The sequence below is a fragment of the Adiantum capillus-veneris genome, chromosome 15 (genome assembly GCF_014529385.1).
Source record: "Adiantum capillus-veneris isolate H3 chromosome 15, ASM1452938v2, whole genome shotgun sequence".
Lineage (NCBI taxonomy): Eukaryota > Viridiplantae > Streptophyta > Polypodiopsida > Polypodiales > Pteridaceae > Adiantum > Adiantum capillus-veneris.
In genome coordinates this window covers 90,142,119-90,164,890 of record NC_140945.1, presented here as the reverse complement: position 1 = coordinate 90,164,890, position 22,772 = coordinate 90,142,119, and the positions used below count along the sequence as shown (strand labels likewise).

The following is a 22,772-nucleotide window of genomic DNA, read 5'->3' as shown; positions in this document are numbered from 1 at the left end:
ATCAATGTGCTGCCTATATCAGCGGATCTGCACCAAGGTGAGTATCGACACACTGCCTAAATCGGCAAATCTGTGTGTCCGTGACCAATGGACTAGGCTAGGCATAAAAATGTAACATTAATCACATGTGTGAGACCAATGTGGAGCATGGCTGAGTAGGAGGGTACTTACAAATTGTTGTTCACTATCCCACAACACCTTAACTCATATAAGCAGCGGCATAGCTTAATGATAAATCATCTCAATAGAAATTACATTTAGTGTAAGGAAACTCCATTATCTTAGGATGGTTAATTTCACATGCCATGTGAAAGAAGGAAAAAAATCTTTTTGCTTTTAAATAGTCTATTGGTATTATCTATGTTGCAAACTGTTTGGCTGTGTGTCCTTAAATATATATACAAAGAGAACAGTTTCAAGGAAGATTAGACAAAGTTTGAAGTGTTAACTACATGTCCTAATAAAATAAACATTAACCAACTTCAAATGCAGTATTGACAAAATTATATATTGAGGGAGGGATTTGGGAATGTATGTTGCATACTAAAAAGGATCGTAAATATCATGCCATGATAAATCACAATCAATAAGGAAGGAACGAGAATGTAAAAAGATCAACACGATCCTGTCAAAACTACTACATAGATATCTGAGAGATTTTTTTTCCAATTATTGATTGTTTATTATCATTATTTTCCAAGTTAAGCTAGTCCAAGTGTAGAATAGTAGTCTCATTGTTAAAATATTGTGCATATGTAATCCTACCTACCCAAAATGTACGGAAGACATGTGGTTCTTATTGTGAGAAGTCCTTTTAGCAAAGAGAAATAATTTGTAGCAGCACCCTTATTAACTATTGTTACTACGTACGATAACATTATGAAAATAATAGAAGGAAAAACCGTATGAAGCGCCTTAAAGCTAGATTTTGTGTTAGAAGACTCATACTAGGATCAGATGTTGGGCTTCTAGCGCCCAGGTCACCGGAAGGCTAAGGTTAAAGGTCCAAGATCAAAGGTAAAATCAATTATTTACCATATATACCATATGTTCCCTGAAACATTAACTAACATATGATATAAATTTTATCATTATTCTTCATGGTTAGACCATCATCTACTATCATGAGCTATAGATAACAGGAGAATGGAACATTAACTATAGACCAAAATTTCCATGAGTAACGAATTAATATTTATTCATGTATTTTATGAGTATCATCAGATGTAGACAATTAAAAACTACAAACAATTGAAAATTGTTGACGCTTTGTGTGGAGTACGAAATATTATTTGACTAATGAGTAGTCCGTGATTTGGTAGCCCAACTAATATATTTTGTAGTATCCATAGATGCAACAAAGTACCACTCAGATTGGTCCTCTATTTTGAATTCTTAGCATGCATGGCAAGAGACACAACATGGATTGTGGTGTATGAGGGAGGAGCGACCTGGCCATTTTAAAGTAGTGCGTGTAAGTGGACCTCCGTGCACAACAAATATTGACCATCTTCCTACGGTACTAAACGGATACAATTCTTATGGATCGAATACAATGTCTGGGTACAAAATTAGAATGGAGTAAATTGTGAAACTAAACCTAAAATCCTAAAATCAGCATCAGCATCGTCGTCAATGCCGAAGGATGCTAGGCAGCAGGCGTTGTCGGAGAAAGTATTCCACAGGTTGTTGAAGAGCTTCGCCGATGTTCGCTTCTATAAGTAGCCATACTAGGAGGGGGGAGGGAGAGAGCAAAATGAAATGAAATTGTGTATGCCTTGTCTTCCAAAGGGCTATCCGACCAGACGGATACAATATTTACAGAGTCTGGCTCCAGAGTACGTGTGAGGCTGCCTGCGCGGAGGGCCGAAAGTGGCATTAGGGCTGTGGGTTGCAGGAACATGAGCCGTAATATGAGCCATCGAGCTGGTTCTGATTGAAAGCTGAAGGTGGAGAAAAGAGCACAGGAGGTGGCAATTGTCTTCAATTTTGAAAATAACGTGACGATAAACGAACGATGCAACGTAGTTGCCGCCATGCTGAGTGGAGTAGGGGTGTGGGCGCTGTGGTTGCATGCCCTACAAAAGAGATACACATTTAGAAGTGTGTGGTGTGTTTACTGGCATGCAGCGACCGACTGCGAGTTGATGAGGGAAAAAGAGGTAGTTGAACTGATTGCAGGTATATTCGACGAGGGAGAGATAGTGAGAGAGTGGGTTGATGGAGGTAGGAAAGCGAGATAGAGGGTGTTGTGCACCTTATGAGAAAAAAATAAAACTAAAAATGGCGGCGCTCGAGCTATGAGTGGCGTACCGTTGATGGCATACCTGCCACCAACTCGTGGTGGCGTACCTGCCACCACGAGTTGATGAGAAAAAGATAGGTATCAGCGGATGGTTCTCGTAGTGAGCCAAAGAGCGACAAGGGGAATGCTTTGAACGACTGCCTGTAGTGAGACGAGAGAGAGAGAGTAACAACTAGCTACTCGACAAAGGCCTGCATGGTGGTTGGTGAGACATGGGGATGAGGGATTGCTGTTGTTGGTCAACTACTGCATACAACTCAGTTCCCTCGTCATTTGGCTAGTGCAGCAGCTTTACCCACCAACCATATAAGGCGGGTAAACTTGGACGCCATCTTTGCACATACTCCAAACCGTATGCGATAAGAGAGAGACAGAGGGTGTGTGAGAGAGAAAGAAAGCATGTAGGCGCACCTCCTAGAGTGGAGTGCTACACCGGCACGACGAGAGAGAAGAGAGAAGAGGAGAGAAGAATAGACATGAGCACTGGGTGCAATCTCCCCCCGTGCAAGAGTGACCATTTTCCTCTTGCACGTATTTGATTTATAGATTTCTTGAATGGTCAAAGTGAGTACAAACTGGCCGGCCGGTCATAAATGGCCAAAGCTCATAAAAGAGCACTTGAATAATAAATGTAGGGAAAATTACCACAATACCCCTCTAATTTGTGGAAATTCCCAAAATACCCCTCAAGTTTCAAAAATTCCCAAAATACCCTTGTATCTATTTTGGTTGAATTATTCAAGCTTATCATTCCTTTATGCTTTTCTACAATCAAGATCCGTTTTTGAGTGCTTAGCATGTGATTTGTCACAAATTACCTCGCAAAAAAGGGCAATTATATATAAAAGCAATTCATCTCCAAAGCCTACATAACCTACTCAAATTCTAGTTTTAGTATCTTGTATTGTTAGCCAATCAGTCTTCTTATGAAAGGTACAAATTTTTTAATCTTTCAAAAACTTTAATCTCACAACCAGGGGTATTTTGGGAATTTTGGAAAATTTGAGGAGTATTTTGGGAAATTATGACAAAGTATCGGGGGTATTTTGGGAAATTTTGAAATTTGAGGGGTATTTTGGGACTTTCCACAAATTAGAGGGGTATTTTGGTAATTTTCCCTAAAATGTACAAAATATATATATTTACATTTGCATAGGCCTAGCTCAGTCCAACCTTTTCCACCTGTTAGCTGCAAATATTAGTAAGATATCAATTCCATAACAGGCCGGTCATAAATGGCCAAAGCTCATGAAAGAGCACTATGTACAATATATATATATTTCCATTTGCATAGGCCTAGCTAGGTCCAGCCTTTTCCACTTTTCAACTGCAAAAATAGTAAAATATCAATTCCATAACATAAAGAACTCAAACCTTTCCTTCTCTCACCTTTTAAGGCTCCAAATCCTTGTTAGATGTCTCCCCTTGAAGACCCCATCCCTTGCCAAACCTTGTACGATAACTTCCTTGACTTTAGCCTCAACTACTTATTCATTAATTTGACATGGAGATTCTCTCTTGCTAGCTCGAAAAAAGTATAATCTCCCCTTTGTCGCTTGTTCTCACTTGCGCGCATGCACACACACACACACGGAGAATGTTTCTACTTTTGCTCATATCTTGATCCCGCATGTGCCTGTGATGATGATACCATCACCCTACAGACAAACCAGAGGTAGATAATAGCACTGTCGCATACGCTTCCTTACAGACAAACAAGAGGCAAAGACCAGCACCCATATTGCTAGCTACAAACAAGAGGTAGACACTAGCACTATCATGCACACTTCCTCTACTTGCACTTGACGTGGTCTTGCTGGCTCCTTCCTACATGCGAGTGACAAAGAGAGAGAGAGAGAGAGAGAGAGAGAGAGAGAGAGAGAGAGAGATGAAAAAGCAATGCTGGACCTGCAACATTCCACCCCATCCTACGCTCGTCTATTATACCCCCCCCCCCCCGCCCCGCCCCAATCTCTGGCCTCTTACGCCTGCCTTGTACTAGCTTCCTCCTTGCAACCTCAGGACTACACACTCCTCACATAGCTTCCAAGTGCGGCTCCACACGTAGCCTCCCCTGTAGAAAAACAAGTGGGGGTGGTGTTGCTCTAGCCAGGGCTTGTGTCGTGCAAGCAAATAGAAGAGAGAGAGAGAGAGAGAGAGAGAGAGAGAGAGAGAGAGAGAGAGAGAGAGAGAGAGAGAGAGAGAGAGAAGGACATGGTGCATGCATGCATCTCAATAGCTCCCCACGACAAGCATCAACATAAAAAAATCCACCTATTTCTCTCTCTCTTCCTCTCTGCATCGCGTGCCATGCACGTCCTCCGCCTCCCCGTGCTTGCACACTTGCTGCCTTCGGATCCTCATGCGTGCACACCTATGCACTGCCCCCCTCTTTAATTTCCCTCGACACTTGCCATGTGCTACCTCCACCTAGTACCGAGCTTCCCTTTCATCTCCTTGAGATTCAACTCAAACAAATGTTTCTAAAATTGAACCAACATACTTTGAAAAGAAAATTTGTCCCATACTACTTGCACCATCCTCCAAGCACAACCCTTAAAAGAAATAAATAGAGGAAGCTATTGCTATCTTTGACCAATAATATTCTTTAACCAATAAAACCGTTATCATCAAGCCCATAGCTCAACCTAAAGGCTATTTGTTCGAAAAAGTCTCAAATTTGGCTTCACGAGGAGCTGGGGCTAGAAAAATACATTTTCCCTAGTCGATGAAAATAAGAGCAAGCTTGAAATTCTCCCCATTTTGAGGTCAAAATTTGACGCTTTTGCCGGTAATTACACTAAATCTTAGACTAAATCTTATGTAAATGTCTTGGTTTTCTTAAAGGCCAGCTCAAAATCTAACCGGGATTTTACAATCTCCGACAATTAAAATACAACTAGTATGTGACCCACGCGTTGTTGCGATCAAAGAAACAACACCTCTATTCTCAAAGGGCTACCTTCTCTTTCAAGTGGAACACTATCAATAGTCTCTTCCTACATGTATAGTCTATCATTTCTAAAAGTAATGCATGACGCAATCTCTTGATAGATTCTAACAAACATGAATATATGTAAAATACCACAAATATCACCTCTATTCTCATAGGTCTATCTTCTGTCCCAAGTGGAACACTATCACTACTCTCTTTCTACATGTATAGTCTCTTGCATTTTCAAGAGTGATGCATGATGTGATCTCTTGATAGATTATTCTAACAAACATGAATATATATAAACTTCCGCAAATTATTCTTTGATACCAAGCTTGGGAGCTTCTCATAGACATTATTTTTCACAAGATTTTTTATGAGGTGCTAGCCCTTGCTCAACAAACTTAGGAGTGCTCTACTTCTATTGTTTGTTTGTGTGTGTGTGTGTGTGTGAGAGAGAGAGAGAGAGAGAGAGAGAGAGAGAGAGAGCCCTCCTTTTGGTCTATCTTTGTCTAGTAATGCTACCAAGCTTGATTATGCAGATCAAATAAGCTAGCATGCTGTGAAAAGATGGAGTGGGTTTTAGAATCGGTTTCAACAATGGAAACACAATTCGATTCAATGTATCTGCTCCACTCTCTTATTTTCCACCAAGTCCAAAAGTACAAATTGCGTAAGTCATCAAGTCTTAAAATATGAAGGCCCAAAACTGCTTCACTATGTTATCATAAAACTTTTCATGTCTAAGAGTAGAGTTGTGAAAAGATTACGACTCATAGTTTCCAATATACCCCACAAGAGCTTCAAGTTTCAAAGAGATGAGTTAGCTTTCTTTTAATATCAAGAATTTGATTGACCATTCCATCTATGTTGCTCTCTAATTGCCTCATTTGCATCTCTATCTATGTTTTGTGTGCAAGCATAGTAACAGTGTACATGTACATCGTCACCTAATCATAACAATGCATAGATAGCTTACTACAATAAGGTGCACACTATTTTTTCATGTACACTTTCATGTCATATTCAACTTCAAATGTGATAGAAATGAAAGAAAAATAAGGTTGCTCAATTGTTTACTTTTGCAAGATTTTTGGCCATTATGCTAATCTGAGGGACGTCGTGAAAAATTGAGGCTGTGACCTAAAATCATGCATGTCATTAATATCTCTCTCCCTCTCTTCCAAAATTACAAAAGCATGTTCCTCTTTGAGAGAGTAGACTGTGTTCAACCATTTACATGGTTGAGCCTATTTTGTTACGCACAATCTACACAACTCCAACCATTTGGCTTAGCTCCTATTCCCTTCAATGTGAGATCGGACATTGAGGTAGTGTAGGAGAGCTCTTTATGTATACACATTATGCCCCTTAAAAACTTAAGAGCATGAGCATCATATATTAATTAAGTTCTCAACTTTTGATCACATCAAACTTGCTTTTCTTAGATTTTAGCCTGCCAGTCCACGGCCTACATTTCTTTCTCTCGCAAAAACTTCATGGATTCATTTTGTCAATTATCACCATTATATCCATAGCCTTTATGCATGCTACATGTTGTATTTGGTCCCATAGGTAAATATAACCTTAAAGGAAAATCATTCTCTCTCTCTCTCTCTCTCTCTCTCTCTCTACACTTTATGGTCAATGTGATTGTTACTACAATAATAAAACTCCCAACCTCCTCTCCCTCCTTGAGAAAGTATGCAAACATGTAAGCACTTGCGTTTAAAAATAAAAACTCATCGGTCATATTTTTAAGGTCTCTTGTGTACTTCTTCTTCTTCTCTCTCTTTTAATCTCTCTCCCCCCCCCCCCCCCTCTCTTAGAACTCATTAGATACTATTTTCCACTAAGTGTTTATTGTGGTGATGTTAAATTCTCTCTCTCTCTCTTTCTCTCTCTCTCTCTCTCTCTCTCTCTCTCTCTCTCAATCTATGCAATAGGAGGACTCCTTGCCAATGGTGTTTGGAGAAGGTTTGCTTAAGCGTAGTTATTGAGAGTTTAGGTTAGCCGGACTCAAATCGAGTTAACATGAAGTAAAGCGGCTAAAAATAGTAAAAACATCTCTAAAATTTTATTTTTTATTAGTAATTTTGGTCTCTATCTTAATGGGGAGGAAATATGCATTGCGAATACATCAACAAAATGAAGAGCGTTTTGGCTATAAAGAGCGTGTGCGAGAAGGGTCTCGAGGGCTTGGGGGAGAGAGAGAGAGAGAGAGAGAGAGAGAGAGAGGGAGAGAGAGGCACATCACCTAGTCAAGGGAGACACACACATGCCCGTCACTCTTTGTTAATATGATTGCTTGTGAGCATCCTCTCTCGTTGGGCACTATGCGATGATAGAAAGGGACGTTTATGTGTGGACATGTCAAGAGTTTAGGATACTTTTAGTGTCAATAAAAAAGGCTATAGAATATTTTAACATCATGGACAGAATCCCAACTTATATTAAAGATTTGAAGCATATGATAAAATTGGAATGATACATAGGTGATAGAATAAGTTGAGATATCTCTCTCTGTCTCTCTCTCTCTCTCTCTCTCTCTCTCTCTCTCTCTCTCTCACACACACACACACACACACACACACACACACACACACACACAATGTGCGCATGAGTTCAAGACCCTGTAGATAGATATTTGAGTTCAATTATCGTTTTTCTTATGGTGTCTAATTCTCTCTCTTTTACACACACACACACACACACACACACACACACATGTATGTGTGTTTGTGACACATACAATCACACACACGTAGATATATACTTGAATTAAAAAAAAATCACATAGATCTCAAGGAATTTTGCTATTGTTCCAATTCAGTAACGATGACATTCAAAATATCTATAGTTTGCTTGTGTCCCCCCCTCCAACCATCTCTCTCTCTCTCACACACACACACACACACACACACACACACACATGTTGGGGTGGATAGCAATCTCATGTGTGCATACACACATGACTTGCCAATGCGACAAAGTAGTTGATAAATTGACATTGTAGCTAAAGAGACGGCCCCAAGTCGACATATGAACAGGGGAGCGATCTCCTTTTTCTCAATCTAAACACAGTAGTAAAATTCATTAGAGAGCACAATTTTCATACACCTTATTCAAAACAAAGTGGCCTAACAAGGCATTACAAATATTCTATGTGACTAGGTTTGCTACTGCATATTATGTGTTGTCAACATTGAAAGAATTTTGACATGCACTCGTGGAGACAATTGCCAACATGTAATGGGATGCATGGCTTATCAAATATCCGAGCTACCAAGCTATAACATTAAGGGTTCATCAACTCATCAATTCTCCAGGGTTCCTGGAAAAATGTGGAAAAGGTTGTCAATGTTACTAAACCCTTTGTTGACTTCTTGTGCTTGGTGGATAAAGATACCTTTGTGTTTGGGAATGTGTATTGGTATATGTCATAAGCCATTTAAAAGATTAAGGAATTTCAAGGATACACTAGTAGAGACAAAATATTTTTGGTGACACGTATTGGTGTATGTCTTAAGCCATTAAAAATCTTAAGGAAGTTCAAGCCTACACTGGTAGAGACAAAACATTCTTGGTTTTATGTACAAAATCTTGATGGGTGTAAATGCACGCATCATTTGCTTTGGATCCAAAATTTTAGCTCCATGAACAATCCTCCAATTCTAAAGTGATGCATGGTTTTAAAACAGTGTGCACACAGATCTTAGGGCATGACGGGGAAAAATATGCATTTCACTAACGCATTGACTATGCAAATAGGGTTGGTATGTTTGGTGATCCTTGGCACGTTGACGCTGTGAGCGGGATGGAAACACACAGAACGCCTCTATAACGACCTGACACACACTCTTGGAAGGATATACACACACACTATGGGCCACCACTCGGCTTACACAACACACTTGGCCGAGACAGGGAACACAACTATGGAGCGAGAGGAGAGAGACTATTTGTTTGCCCACTCTACACAGAGAGATACACACACATACACAAACACACTCAAAAAACTCATCTCAAAAGAGGAGAATTTCTGATGTTAGATACAATTGAGCTTGGGCCAACACCAATGGGGCAAATAGCTCACACAGTATGGGTAAAGTAAGCCACATACAATCACAAACTGGAGCAGAAGCTTCGCTCATAGGAGAAACTTACACAGCCAAAAAAATAGAAAAAGAGTGAGGAATTTGGAAAAATGGACAGTGCCATCGCGTCCGGAATGGCACAAAACCCCAGTCTACAATGTCAAAGTGCTCAAATCCGACATTGGATGAGCAGTTTATGGCCAAAACAGGCTCCAAAACCCCCCAAAAACACAGTTGTGGCTGTTCCTCCTCTTCTCTCCACATTTTTTTTGGTCTTATCTCTGTTTTTTCAGTTCCCAAACTTAGCTTTATTACTTGGGCACCCTTGGCCTTTCAGATGACCTCAAACGGACCCCGAACAGGTCAAAAATTGACCTCGCAGTGCATAGTTGTCACCTTTTTGCATCCATCCGCACACCTGGCACTCACTTTTTTCAATAATTCATCTCGCCACCATGTGAAGTGGCCCCAAAAGATGGTCCTCATGATGAACTTTATGCATAATTATCACAAGAAAACACCCACGTTGTGTCCGTACTTATCCACGTGCAAGTATTGACCCCATTCGACCTTCTGACCCCACTAGATGCCATCTGACGCATCTGCTTACCTCATGTCGTCGGCCCGCGGATAGCTTCTTCGAGAAGTTTTATGCACTACCAACTCCTCATTATTATAAAAAAAACACACTGGTACTGGTGATAGTGAAAATCAATGCATGCTGTCCTACCTGTACACATGTGGGCCCCACGTAACCACCTGGCTATGGAAAATGGGAAATCCTTTATTCGATGCACCATGCATGTGTATGTACATATGCAAAATCCCTTGCTCCAAAAAAATCCTGACATAATTTGCCCATCCCCTAGCCTGCTAGAGCATTCATGCTCAACAGCAGGCAAAAAGAGATATTCATGCCACCTGGATCCCATACAAAACACTTTGCATTCCCTGCATCAAAAGCTTAATCAAGCTTCCACCTGGTTCCCAAGGAAAACTTGTAGCGATGCCATATATCAACCTTGCATCAAGAAAACTATTAATTACTTTGGCATAGACCTGCATGAGCAAATATATCTCCTTCTCCATAGCTAAGGGGTCTCCACTGATCTTTTGTGTCATCAATTCTTGTTTCTTCGACAATTCAACCTTGGTTTGCATCAACCCTTCAATCACTTCATAAGGCCCTTCACTTTCATCTTCAACCTCATTTGCAAATGCAACTAAACCAGACTCCAGGGTTTCTTTGTCCATCAAAAGAAATGAAACATCAGCATCCTTATTACTATTGGTAGTGCTATCACTGTCCTCATCAGTCACTGTGGAATAGTCTTCATCACTAGACTCATCCTCATCTTCATAAAGCTCCTCCAATCGTTTCCTTGTGTATATATTATAAAGCTTCTTGGCACCTGTCTTTCCATAGAGGCTAATCGTACCATGTCCCAATCCTGAATAGCCCACTACACGTAACCATGGTCTGCCCAGTATAATAGGATATGCTCCCAACCGTGCTGGCATCACATGAAAATCAACCACTACCTTTGCATCATATGCTTCCACTTCTAAGCTCTTTACAACACCCAAACACTTTAATTTTTGATGGTTTGCCAATCTGATCCGGAAACCAGACACCCCAGTCACTGTGAGACCCATCTTCTCAACGCATGAGTGTGTTATGACGCATATTTGGGCTCCACCATCAACATAACCTTGTCCCAAATTTTTTCTTTTGTGCCACACATCTACTATTGGACAAATGTTTGGTAGCTCGTCCATCGCCAACACCTTCACTGAACCTCTCTCTGGCTCTTTCTCCATTGGGTTAACCATCCTCTTCCACTGTCGCTTTAGCTTAGGCACCATCTCTATAAGCTGCCCAAAAGTAACATCTGCTTTCTTGCTTGCCAGATCCTCCTTCAAGTCATAGCTTAATTGCCCATCCCCTAGTGGAAAATCTGAAACATGAAACTTGCGACGAGCCCTCCTTTTCCTCTTGGCCTTGACATCCTCTCCTTCATGGCTCTTTCCCTTCTTCTTACTAGGACCTGGAGAACTTCTTCATTCCTTTTCCTCTGTGGTCCTCTTCCCAATAGGCATCACTAATGTATCCTCTAGCTTTGATGCCTTCTCCAAGGTGACTACACTTAACACTTTTGTGTTTCCCTTTTCCTCCTGGGTTAATCCATTGGTTCCTTCTTCTCCCTTGATTTCGATGCCATAATCATTTGACCTAGTTAGCACCTGTCTTGGCAATGGATACATGTATCCACCCATCCTTGGTGGCTTATCACATTGCGGGCTGATGTGGCCCAACTCTCCACAATTATAACATGTGGGCGTCTGCCTCCAAAACCTACCATTACTTTGTCCAACACCATTCCTGGGTATTTCTTCACCTCCTGGCTGATTTGCAAACCTCCCTCGACCTCGATTATTTTCCACTTGACCTAGCATGTTTAGGCTGAGATTCTTCATTAAATCTACCACTTGTCTCATGTCTTGCCTTAGCCCATCATCTTGCATTGTTGAAGTGACCACTGCTGGCATAACCTGAGGAGTAATAGGAACCACTGGTTCATGACGAACCCCTGGCATGCGACATTACGAAGACTCCATAGGCTGAAATGCAGACCTCATGGGCAAAGACTCAACCCCTAAGTGGCTCATTTTCCTCAACTTCCACTCTTTGTTCCTTGCTACCTCTAGTGCATCTTCATATGTCCTAGGCTTCTTTAGCTCCACTCTCCAACGTATATTCTCCCAAAGACCAACCAAGAACCTGTCCTTCTTCATCATGTTAGGTGGGGGTACCTGTGGAGCTAAGGCCTTGCACATCCGCTCCCATGCCAATGAGAACTTATGTATGTACACATATACTGGCTCACCTTTCTTTTGCACTAAAGTCTGTACTTCTTGCCACACTTTGTCAGGATCTTTTGTCTTCACAAACTCCACTTCCAACCCATGCCGTAGATTGTCCCAACTCAACCTTACGAGTGGATTAGCCCCACGCAACTCCTCTTCAAATGCTTTTGACCACACTCGTGCATCACTCTTCAAACAGATTTGGAGAAGACGTAACATCTGTGCAGGGTCATGAATCTGGTTGCTAATGCAGGCAACCTCCATATTTTCCAAAAAGTCTTCCACATCTTCATCACTTCTTCCACGAAACTCCAGATAAGAGAAAGCCATGGCTACCCAAGTTACGATGCTTTGAGAACCCCTTCGAACACACGTGCAAGAACCCAAAACTTTTGACTGACTCAATTCCCAGAAACTTCAATGGAGCTCAAGTTTAGATAAGGACAGACACATGCACATCAAATGAGTTTTCATAGTTAATCATCGGAATTACAACAGACAAAGGATATTCCAAGATCTCTCTTAATCTTCTTGGCCCGAACATAAAGACCATGCGTTGCTGGAAAGAAATCTTCCTGGACACATGAACATTTATCTGGATTCTTTGAGTTAATGAAAAGGAGTGAATTGAGGGCCATTTTGATCATCCATTAAAGTCAACCATGCAGCTCCCAAGAAGGCACACTTGTCTTATCCTTTGATTTTGCCAAATTTCAGCAGCATAATAGCATAAATGGCTCAAAAGACCAAAAGACCATCCATCATAACTTGGAAAAAATTTGACAGAGTTTCCCTAGAAGTAGAGCAGTAAGAACCCAAAATATAGACTGTATATGTATGCATAAACTGCCAACAATAGAACCCGAGCATCAATTAGGAATCACTAGTACATAACCTATGACGAGGTCACGAAAAGGGTGCTCCAGCTACCTGTATCACCGAAAGGATCTCCACATTTGAGAATCCCCCAGCTCAATAAAAACTCACGCTATCGACCCTCACACGAAGGCTAATGCAAATCACGTATAGTCAAGTCTCAGAAATGACTATCTTCCAGACCAAGTCTCAAAAATGGATGGGACTACCAAATAAAACCAAATATGGCTCCACAAAGGCGTACAATGGTAGTTTCCACAAGTAACGTACAATACCAGCAGACAATGCGCTCAAACAGGCACCAACTGATGCATATCCATCGCAACTGCAAGTGACTCCCACTTGCCAATGTATCACTGAACTCCAGCTACCTGTACCTGTGTGAATCACTTGTACCTACCTGTCCCTATAACCTGTAACCTGTAATCCTGAATCTCGAAGCTTGAAGCTCGAAGCAGAAGGTACTCGAAGAAGATCCTTCATGGGGGCGCCAAAGAATGTGAGCGGGATGAAAACACACAGAACGCCTCTATAACAACCCGACACACACTCTTGGAAGGATAGGTTTTGGAATGCAATGATTGTGGATTATGCAAAAAGGGCTGCAGCTTAGAAACATCGACTATTTAGCCAAATGCGAGGGAAGGTCTTTTACCAAATGCAATCACTTATACTTGCATCTTGAAGGCATATGGCACTAAGAACTTGATATGAGAATTGGAATTCATGATGACATTGTTAGTCAAGAGTTGGTGGAAGATTGGAGTTGCTGTGTTTGGCAATGCCTTAACCGATATGTATGCCAAATGGGGTTCCCTTTAAGAGCCGGAAAGAAGCCAAGGGGGACTATGGCCGCCCAAGACATATACTGCTTGGAATTGCATTGGTCGGCATATATGCCAAATGTTGTGCCCTTGCAGTGATTATGGCCACCCAATGGAAAAGCTTTGCAAGCTTTGGCCTATGTGAATGCCTAAAATGGTGCCCTTGCAAAGCCATAACCCAAATAAAATTGGCCGCCCACCTAAAGGGCATGGCTAATGGCTGCCCAATTAATTAAGCAAGGGGTTTAGTGTAAAAGAAAACAAGAAAAAGGATGTGATGGCGTGGAAGCTACGAACAGGTAGCGCATGGAGAAGCTTTTTGCTCATTGTGAGCGCGGCAATCCTCGGATCGTGACGTGCAAGAATTGAAAATGGATCAGCATGCCATGGCGCTCAGTTTCGAAACGAGCAGAAGCGAAATTTGAGCTGCTTGACCTTGGCGACTTCCATGTCATCAACCCCGCTCCCACGCCACGCCAGTCACGGCACCGTGACTGCATGGTGGGGGCAAAAACCGAGGAGGGCTATTATAAGGAAAAGGCATCAACGAAGAGAAAAGGGATAGCAAGGGAAAGAAGCACGAACAGTTGGAAGAGAAAGGCTCTCCCTCTCTCGTGTTTGAGAAGGGTAAGCAAGGCGAGGGCTCTTGCCCTCTCTCTCTCTCTCTCTCTCTCTCTCTCTCTCTCTCTCGTCCTCGAATAGGAGCAAAGGGGGAAGCTTTCTCCTACTCCGATCCTCGGCAAGCAAAGCTCCCTTTCTCTTGCTCTCGTAAAAAAAACAAGCGAAGCCTGGAGGGAGGAGGAGGTGAAGAAAAGCACTAAAGAAAAGGATTTCTCTCTCAGGAAGGAGAAGCATAACGCAGGAAAAATGAGGGCAAGAAGGGGAAGAACCAAGGAAGCAAGGGCGAGCTTCTCTCTTGATCGGCAATCCAAGCTAAGGTAGGGCGAGTCCAAGCTAAGGAAGGGCGAGCCTCTCTCTCGATCCAATCCGAAGGTGCTTCGGCTGGCTCGTTCTCAGCACACAAACAAGGACAAGCTCTCTCTCTCTCTCTCAATCTCAAAACCAAAGCAAGGACGAGCTCTCTCTCTATCGATCTTGGCAAGGCTTAAGCTAGGGCTTTGCAACCAAGGCAACCAAGGAGACTATTTCTCATCGGCTTAGGCAAGGAGAGATCAACAAGGGCTTGTAAGCAGTCATAGGAGAAGAAATACTTTCGGCATAAAGATTGATTGAAGACAAATCCAACAGATAGAATCGACACAATAGGATTTTCCTCGTCAGCAGGCAAAAATTTCCTCACCGACATCAATTCGAAGGTTGATTAATCATCATCTTAAGCCCCAGTGTCGTTAACGGCCCGATTAATTTTGTAAAAAGAGAGCTTAAACTCCTAATTTTTAGCTGATCCGAGTGATGGTGTTGCTAACAGTCCGCCTTGGCTATCGATTACATTGTACTAAAAGCTTGAATTAATTAATTGAAGACTACGGTGATTGCCAAAGCCATATGCATCTGTTCTTCTTGTTCTCTCTCACACCTCCCACAGTTAGAGGCCCGGCGCCTACCCGGCTCATGTAGCGAACACATATCCCCCGACATCGTCTAATCCTGTTTTTTCTCTGGGTGGTCATTTTTAAATCTGACGAAGACTAAAATTAATATTTTTATGTTTAGGTCGTCCTAAAAATCACATTGCTTTTCAAAAATGTTGAAAAGCACAAAAAGCTAAAAATAGCATAAAAAGCAAAAAAAGCAAAATTTTCTAAAATTGAACCACGGGTTCCCCTTGTCCATTGGAAAGCGGACTCGTTTTTTATTAAAAAGCAATAAAAATCATGAAAAGCTAAAAATAGCGTGGAAAGCACTTGAAAAATAGATTTTTACCAAATTGAACCATAGCTTTCCCAGAACACATAGGTTAAGGATCCGACCTTGATTTTTGTAAAAAAACACCTAAAAGAAAAAATAACGGATTTTCTCAAAACTGAACGAAACATTGTCGTGCTGTGATACGTACATTGTGGGAACGCATGCTACAAGAGTTATCTTGTAACTTTTTAGATACATAATTATATTTCTTATAATGTACATATGCATATCTAAGTATAATAATAAGGTTTCTATCTCATCCTATTATCTCGAGTTCTACCAAACATCGAGCGAACTTATCCGAGCAAGCTCAAAACCGAGCAAAGTTATTAAGTGAGTTTCTCAAGTATATGAATACTTCTTTTTTAGAGAGACATATGAGAGAGAGAGAGAGAGAGAGAGAGAGAGAGAGAGAGAGAGAGAGAGAGAGAGAGAGAGAGAAAGAGAGAGAGAGAGAGAGAGAGCTTTCTCTAAACCCAAACAATAAAAGTGAGCACCATTGCTCCCCAATCATGGTTATAAAAACCTAGTCGTTCTTATACATGCCACCATTGCTAGCAAAAATATATTTTCTAAAAACTTAAATATACATCAATTGAACAACTTAGTGCACAAAGAAGGAAGATGCGGCTCCTTCTCATTTTGGATCATTGTTTGGGAACATCTAGCGGATGTCAAGAAGGCCATAATTTGTTTGCGTCAATTAATTTCAGTCTCTTTTGAGCTTGTGTTTGCTCAAGACAAGGTGGTAAGGAAATCTTGCTAGTTGGATGAGGGAAACGGTTGCATCGTATTGACAATGCATTGTTTTGCAGATGATCAAGACTTGCCAAACCAAGAGCTCCCATGTATGTCCACTAGGAAGAGCGCTAATAAGTGAGAGAAGATGCTTAGATCTCTCTCTCTCTCTCTCTCTCTCTCTCTCTAAAAAAGAGAAACAATATCACTATCATCAGGATAATAAGCAATCTATTTTCAGTAGATACAAAATGTCTTTACAACAAAATGTTGAGCCTAGAGAATCTCCAAGAAAAAGTCTTTGCACTTTGAGAGACAAAGATGATTAGATCTACTTCAATCTTTGCCTTACATTCTTCTCTTTCTCTTCACCTTGTGCATTCTCCCACTTAAGTCTTAGTCCTCATGAAAACCAAGCCAACGCGTGAGCACAACCAAACTACTTTGCATGATCTTCTCTCTCTCTCTCTCTCTCTCTCTCTCTCTCTCTCTCTCTCTCTCTCTCTCACACACACACACACACACACACACACACACACACACACACAAATCTTTGAAAGAGTCTGTGTCTCTTTCAGTTTTCAGATTTCTCTAAGTCATTTCACATGAAGGTTGGGTGGCAACCAGTTGTGCTCTTTTTTAGTTTCCATGAGATTTTTTTTATAAAAAGGACATAACTGGTTGGCAACCATTTATGACCCTACTCTTAGGCACAAAGGTGGAGCAGGCTGGGAATCGCAGACCACGACAAGCAAACCGACACTCGTGATGTACTTTTTCAAGCTCTCACAAAATTTTAATCACACAACTGCTCACAGCTTTCACGGGAACGTAACATTGCTAGCTGCCGCTTGCGCACAAATGGACAGCCATTGAAGCCAATGTTCGGGAAAAGTGTGCCTTAGCTTAAAGCTGAGTCCTGCTAGAAATTATAAGTTTAGTAAAATCAATCTCAAAAAAGCAGTCTCGCTAGTCCGTATAACTGAAGGGGAAAATGAGACGAAAGGGAAAATGTAACCTAATTCTAGAACGAGCGGCAACCATTGCCCTATAAGGAAACGCAAATACATATGAAAAAAGCTGATCTCTGCCTCATGTTCCCTTCATTGTGCTAAAATCCAGGTTAGGTGCAAGACCACAATTTAACAAAATTTACTTTATTTTATTACTTCCACTAACATACAATGAGACTAGGCTCTTAGCAATGAGCCGATTGAAAACTCAAAACAACCAATTGAAGGGAGGAAAAGAAGATAAAATTCTCTTTGAAAGTTCAAGAAAATATAGTTTAATTATAAAAATGCTGTTAGTTTGAAAAATTTCTCTTTGGATCTTTCCTAAATGTTTGTGAAATTGATTACTGAAAAAACTACCAAAATACATCTCTAATTTGTGGAAATTCCCAAAATACCCCTCAAATTTCTAAAATTCTCAAAATACCCCCAATATTTTGCCATAAATTCCCAAAATGCCCTTCAAATTTTCTAAAATTTCCAAAATACCCCTAGTTATGAGAGCAAATTTCTCCAAAAAAAAAAGTAGCTTTTCATAAGATGACTAACTGTCTAGTGTACAAGATGTTAAAACTAGAATTTGAGTTCATTATTTTTAGACGTAATTATCTTCTTGTGAGGTAATTTGTAACAAATTACATGCTAAGCACCCGAAAACGGATCTCAATTGTCAAAAAGGAATAAAGATTAGAAAATGTTGAAGAGTCCAACCAAAATAGATATAAGAATATTTTGGGAATTTCCACAAATTAGAGGGGTATTTTGGTAAATTTCCATTGATTTTGCCCAAGCACTGTAGATTGAAGCTTGAAAACTGGTGAGATCTCTCTCTCTCAACAAATAGGGACACATGATCTATGAGACCAACTCACGCTTGCGAATAAGCTTTTGGAATTGTAACGGGTATCCATGGAATGCGGGAATTGGCATTGATGAGCTTACCAATGACTCCGATGTGATACTTCTTGTCGAAACATGGAGCATGATGTGCAACGAATTCTTGGATTTGACAAATACGATGTGCATTCTTTGATGTGGGCCAAAAATGCAAAGCAACGAAGAGGCCAAGGAGGCGTAGCATGTATGACCAAAAAGGGTTTGAAAGATGTTTCCATTGTCAAAGAAGATAAGTATAAACGCTACTTATGGCTGAAAATCAGCCCACCAAATGGCCAAGTCATGTTTGTGGCCGATTGCTACATTCCTCACTATGACTCCAACTTTTATGCTTGCTTGAATATGGATAGAGATCAGCCCTTTGTTGAACTAGAGGAAGACATTGCTCATTACAAGGATCAAGGTGAAGTCATTGTTTTTGGAGACATGAATGCTCGCACAAATATGTTACAACATGACACACAACAAGTAGACATGCCGCATGTCTCAAGAAGAATGGATGACTCATACATGTATAATCGAAGTTCTAATGATGCAAAAGAAGTGGATCACTATGGAAAGTCACTTCTACATATGTGCAATAGTACCGGAATGCTCATTGAAAATGGTGTATCTCTATGGCAAGGCACCAATGACTTTACATGTAGAAAGCACAACGGTGCTAGCATGATTGACTATATGTTGTTCTCAGAAGCCACTCTAGAATGCATACAAAGCTTTACACTCAGTGAATGGAATCCGGATTCGGATCATAGGATGTTATGTATTGACCTCAAGTGTGGTAAACAGCCCGAGCATGTAGCCTCCAATCATGATGTGAATCATTTGTACCTACGTCTAGACTTCAAACGAGCACTTATATATGCTGATATGGTGGATCAAATGTTAAGCATGATAGAGCATCAAGAGAGCCCAACATTAGAATGCAAGTGGAAAGTTTTCAAAGAAGTAATTTTCTCTTGTGCGAAGGAATGCTTTTCGGTGAAACACATGTCTTGCAAAAGGTCTAAGAAAGGTAGCACCAAGAAGAAATGGTTTGACATGGAATGTAGTCAAGCCCGAAAACACTTGCTAAGATTGGATGCAATCAAAGACAAGGAAGTTTACTTGAAATGTTCACACACATACAAAGCACTTGTTCAAAAGAAGAGGAGAAGGTGGGAAGTCGAAAAACAACTTCTTTTAGCACAAGAGAAAGCAAATGCATGTGGCAAGTTTTGGCAAAATCTAAAAGGCAAGCGCGTTGAGAGCTTTGGTGACTTGACTCTTGAGGATATGTATATGCATTGTAAGAACCTCTATGAGCAACCCAATGTTGATAAGATGGAGTGTTGTAGCTCCCTTCCATTTATGTCTCCCTTCTTTACCATTGAAGATGTATGCCGCGTGCTTGAGAAACTTGCTACTCGCAAGGCAGGTGACCTTCAAGGTGTCAAGGCTGAAATGATTAAATGGACAAGCAAGAAAACACGATATTGGATATGCGATATGTTTAACCTTGCACTTCAGTATGGCATGCCTCATGATTGGATTGCAAATTGGATCAAACCTTTGCACAAAGGAGGAGATGTAAACAATGTGAACAACTATCGCACTATAATGGTTGGTTCTTTAATGGCAAAGTTATTTGGATGTATCATGGAGATGAAGATAAGTGAATGGGCTGAAAACAATGGCAAACGTGCACTTGGCTAAGCAGGTTTTTGAAAGCATCATAACGTTATTGATCACCTTGTCACTCTTCGAGTTCTTATGGAAGCGTCTCGATTGAAAGGAAAAAAGTTGTATTGTTGCTTTGTGGATTTCAAGAAAGCTTTTGACATGGGACCGCGAGGAAATCTTTGGAGACGTATGCAAAGCCTTCAAGTGCCGAGAGAATTTATGCATGCAGTCTTTCGCATCTACCAAAAAGTGATATGTCGATTACGTATGGGAGATGGAATTTCAGAATTTTTTGCAAGTACTATTGGTGTCAAACAAGGATGCCCACTTTCCCCAACCCTCTTTGGGCTACTCATTGATGAATTGGAATGCATGGTTCTTGACTTTATGCAGCAAGAAGGCATAGAAGAGGTTAAGATTGGAAATGCGGTGATCATGCTTTTGCTTTATGTCGATGATGTAGTGCTCTTGGCACATACATTAGAAGATGCACAAAAGCTTATGAGTGTCTTGGAACGCTTTTGCCTACATAGCGGGCTCATCGTGAATGGATCCAAAACCAAGGTTATGCTTGTAAAGACCCTCAATGATGAAAATCCATGCATTGTATATAACAATGAGAAACTTGAAGTGGTAGATCACTTCAAGTACCTTGGCCTTGAGGTTCCATCCAATCATAAATGGAAGGATTGTGCAATGCGTCGCTTGGAAGCCGGAAAGAGGGCCTATTATTCATTTGAGAACATGTGCAATGCAAGAGAGATCAAGTGTTGGGCTCTCAAAAAGTACCTCTTTGATACATTGGTGACACCGGTGCTTCTTTATGGAGTGGAGGTGTGGGGTGGAAGTATCGGGAAGTCTACTTGGAAAGAGTTTGAGAATGTCCAAAAGCGTTTTCTCACCAACTTTCTCCAAGTCAATACACAAACACCCTACATGCTCTTACTTCTTGAGTCCGGATTGCTTCCCATTGAGGTCTTGGGCATGAAAAGGGTTGTGGAGTACATGCGTAAGACACAACATAGCCCTTTGCATCGACTTCTTAGAATCGCATATGAAGCAAGTCAAATGGTTCAAAAGACATGCAAGAGCAAAATACTAAGTTCGGAGTGGATGCTTGATATCAAGAAATGGTTTGGAAGATGGGATGCATGTCACTTGGTCAAGGATGCGTCGATCGACTCCCAAGTTAATGAGGCCTTCTTACAACGCCAATGTATCACGGCTTGGGAGAAATCCGGAGGTTCTCGCTTTAGCCATTACACCACACATGTTGCCCCAAACTACAAATCTCTCTTCTTCTCGGAACGAGATAACCGAACCCATTCCTACATCCTTGAGCCCATCCGGTTGAGTGCGATCCGCACCATTGTCTCCATTCGTCTTAGCTCCCATTCTCTACGCTGCGAGACAGGACGTTGGGGCACTGGCGAGGAGTGTCATCGACTTTGCACCTTATGCCCTCGTCAAGTGCGAGAGAGTGAGTACCACACACTACTTGAGTGCTCAGCTTTTGACCACATTAAGTCCTCTTTTCCCCATATATTCAGCCATGATCTCTCCCTACATACCTTCCTCTCCCAACCACGATGTGGACTCTCTATTGCGACGCTCATTCTAGCCATTTTTGAGCATCGAGAGTCACTTATGAACTCCACTCACACCACGTGACATGTTCATTTGGTCCCATAAGTCATATTTGACCTCGTAGGACGATAATAGAACTATCTATCTCTCTCTCTCTCTCTCTCTCTCTCTCTCTCTCTCTTTGTCAAAAAAAACCTCCCTGAAAGAGCGCACGCCGGCGTGCGCTCTTTCAGAGAGTTTTTTTTTTTTTGAGAGAGAGAGAGAGAGAGAGAGAGAGTCCGATTGGGAGCAAGAGACCGGCGCTCCATATTTGGATGATGCCTCAGAGTTGGTTGAGAGAGAGAGAGAGAGAGAGAGAGAGAGAGAGAGAGAGAGTCCGATTGGGATCAAGAGACCGGCGCTCCATATTTGGATGATGCCTCAGAGTTGAGAGAGAGAGAGAGAGAGAGAGAGAGTCCGATTGGGAGCAGGAGACTGACGCTCCATATTGGGATGATGCCTCAGAGTTGAATGCTTGCACGTCTCCTTCTTGGGCTCCCGGATTTCTGACACCCATTTGCCCAAGCTTCGCTTCCTCACGCCTTTGTACAATGTCATTGCCCCTCTTCCAGCATGCACATGAGTACCAGTACTAGCTGTGTTGTTGTTGCCTTTTCTTTCTACATCACTGCATGTGCTGCTCCAAGTTACGCTCTTGATCGTCCACACAATAGCGAGGACCTGGTGATTTTCTGTTGTTGCTCCGGCCTGCATCTGTCTCTGGAGTTCCGTTAATGCCGTTACCAATTCTTGGTTGCAGCAGGCTAGGAGGGTGCAAAGACCTGTGTTGATCGCTGTCGACGCTTGATGGGGAAGGTCCTGCAATTTGATAGTGGGTGGAGACTCCATGGTGGCCATCCGACATCATGCAATTCCGAAGTTAATCTGCATTGCAATTTGGTGAAAGGTAGAATGCACGAGCCCAATATGAGCTGATCAATCCCTCCATGACTGCTGCAGACTCATCATGGATATTGACATGGAAACTCACATGAAGAGGCCTGCATTGATGGACTGATGACATTAAACTAGGACGAGCTTTATTTTTTAATGCAGAGGAAT

The 22,772-nt window shown here is 41.5% G+C and overlaps 1 pseudogene; it reads right to left on the bottom strand.

Annotated features, from left to right (window-relative positions):
- LOC147441042 (uncharacterized) overlaps window positions 1-22,559 on the bottom strand; it is a 39,644-nt pseudogene extending 17,085 nt beyond the window's left edge.
- Between the last annotated feature and the right edge of the window lie 213 nt (window positions 22,560-22,772).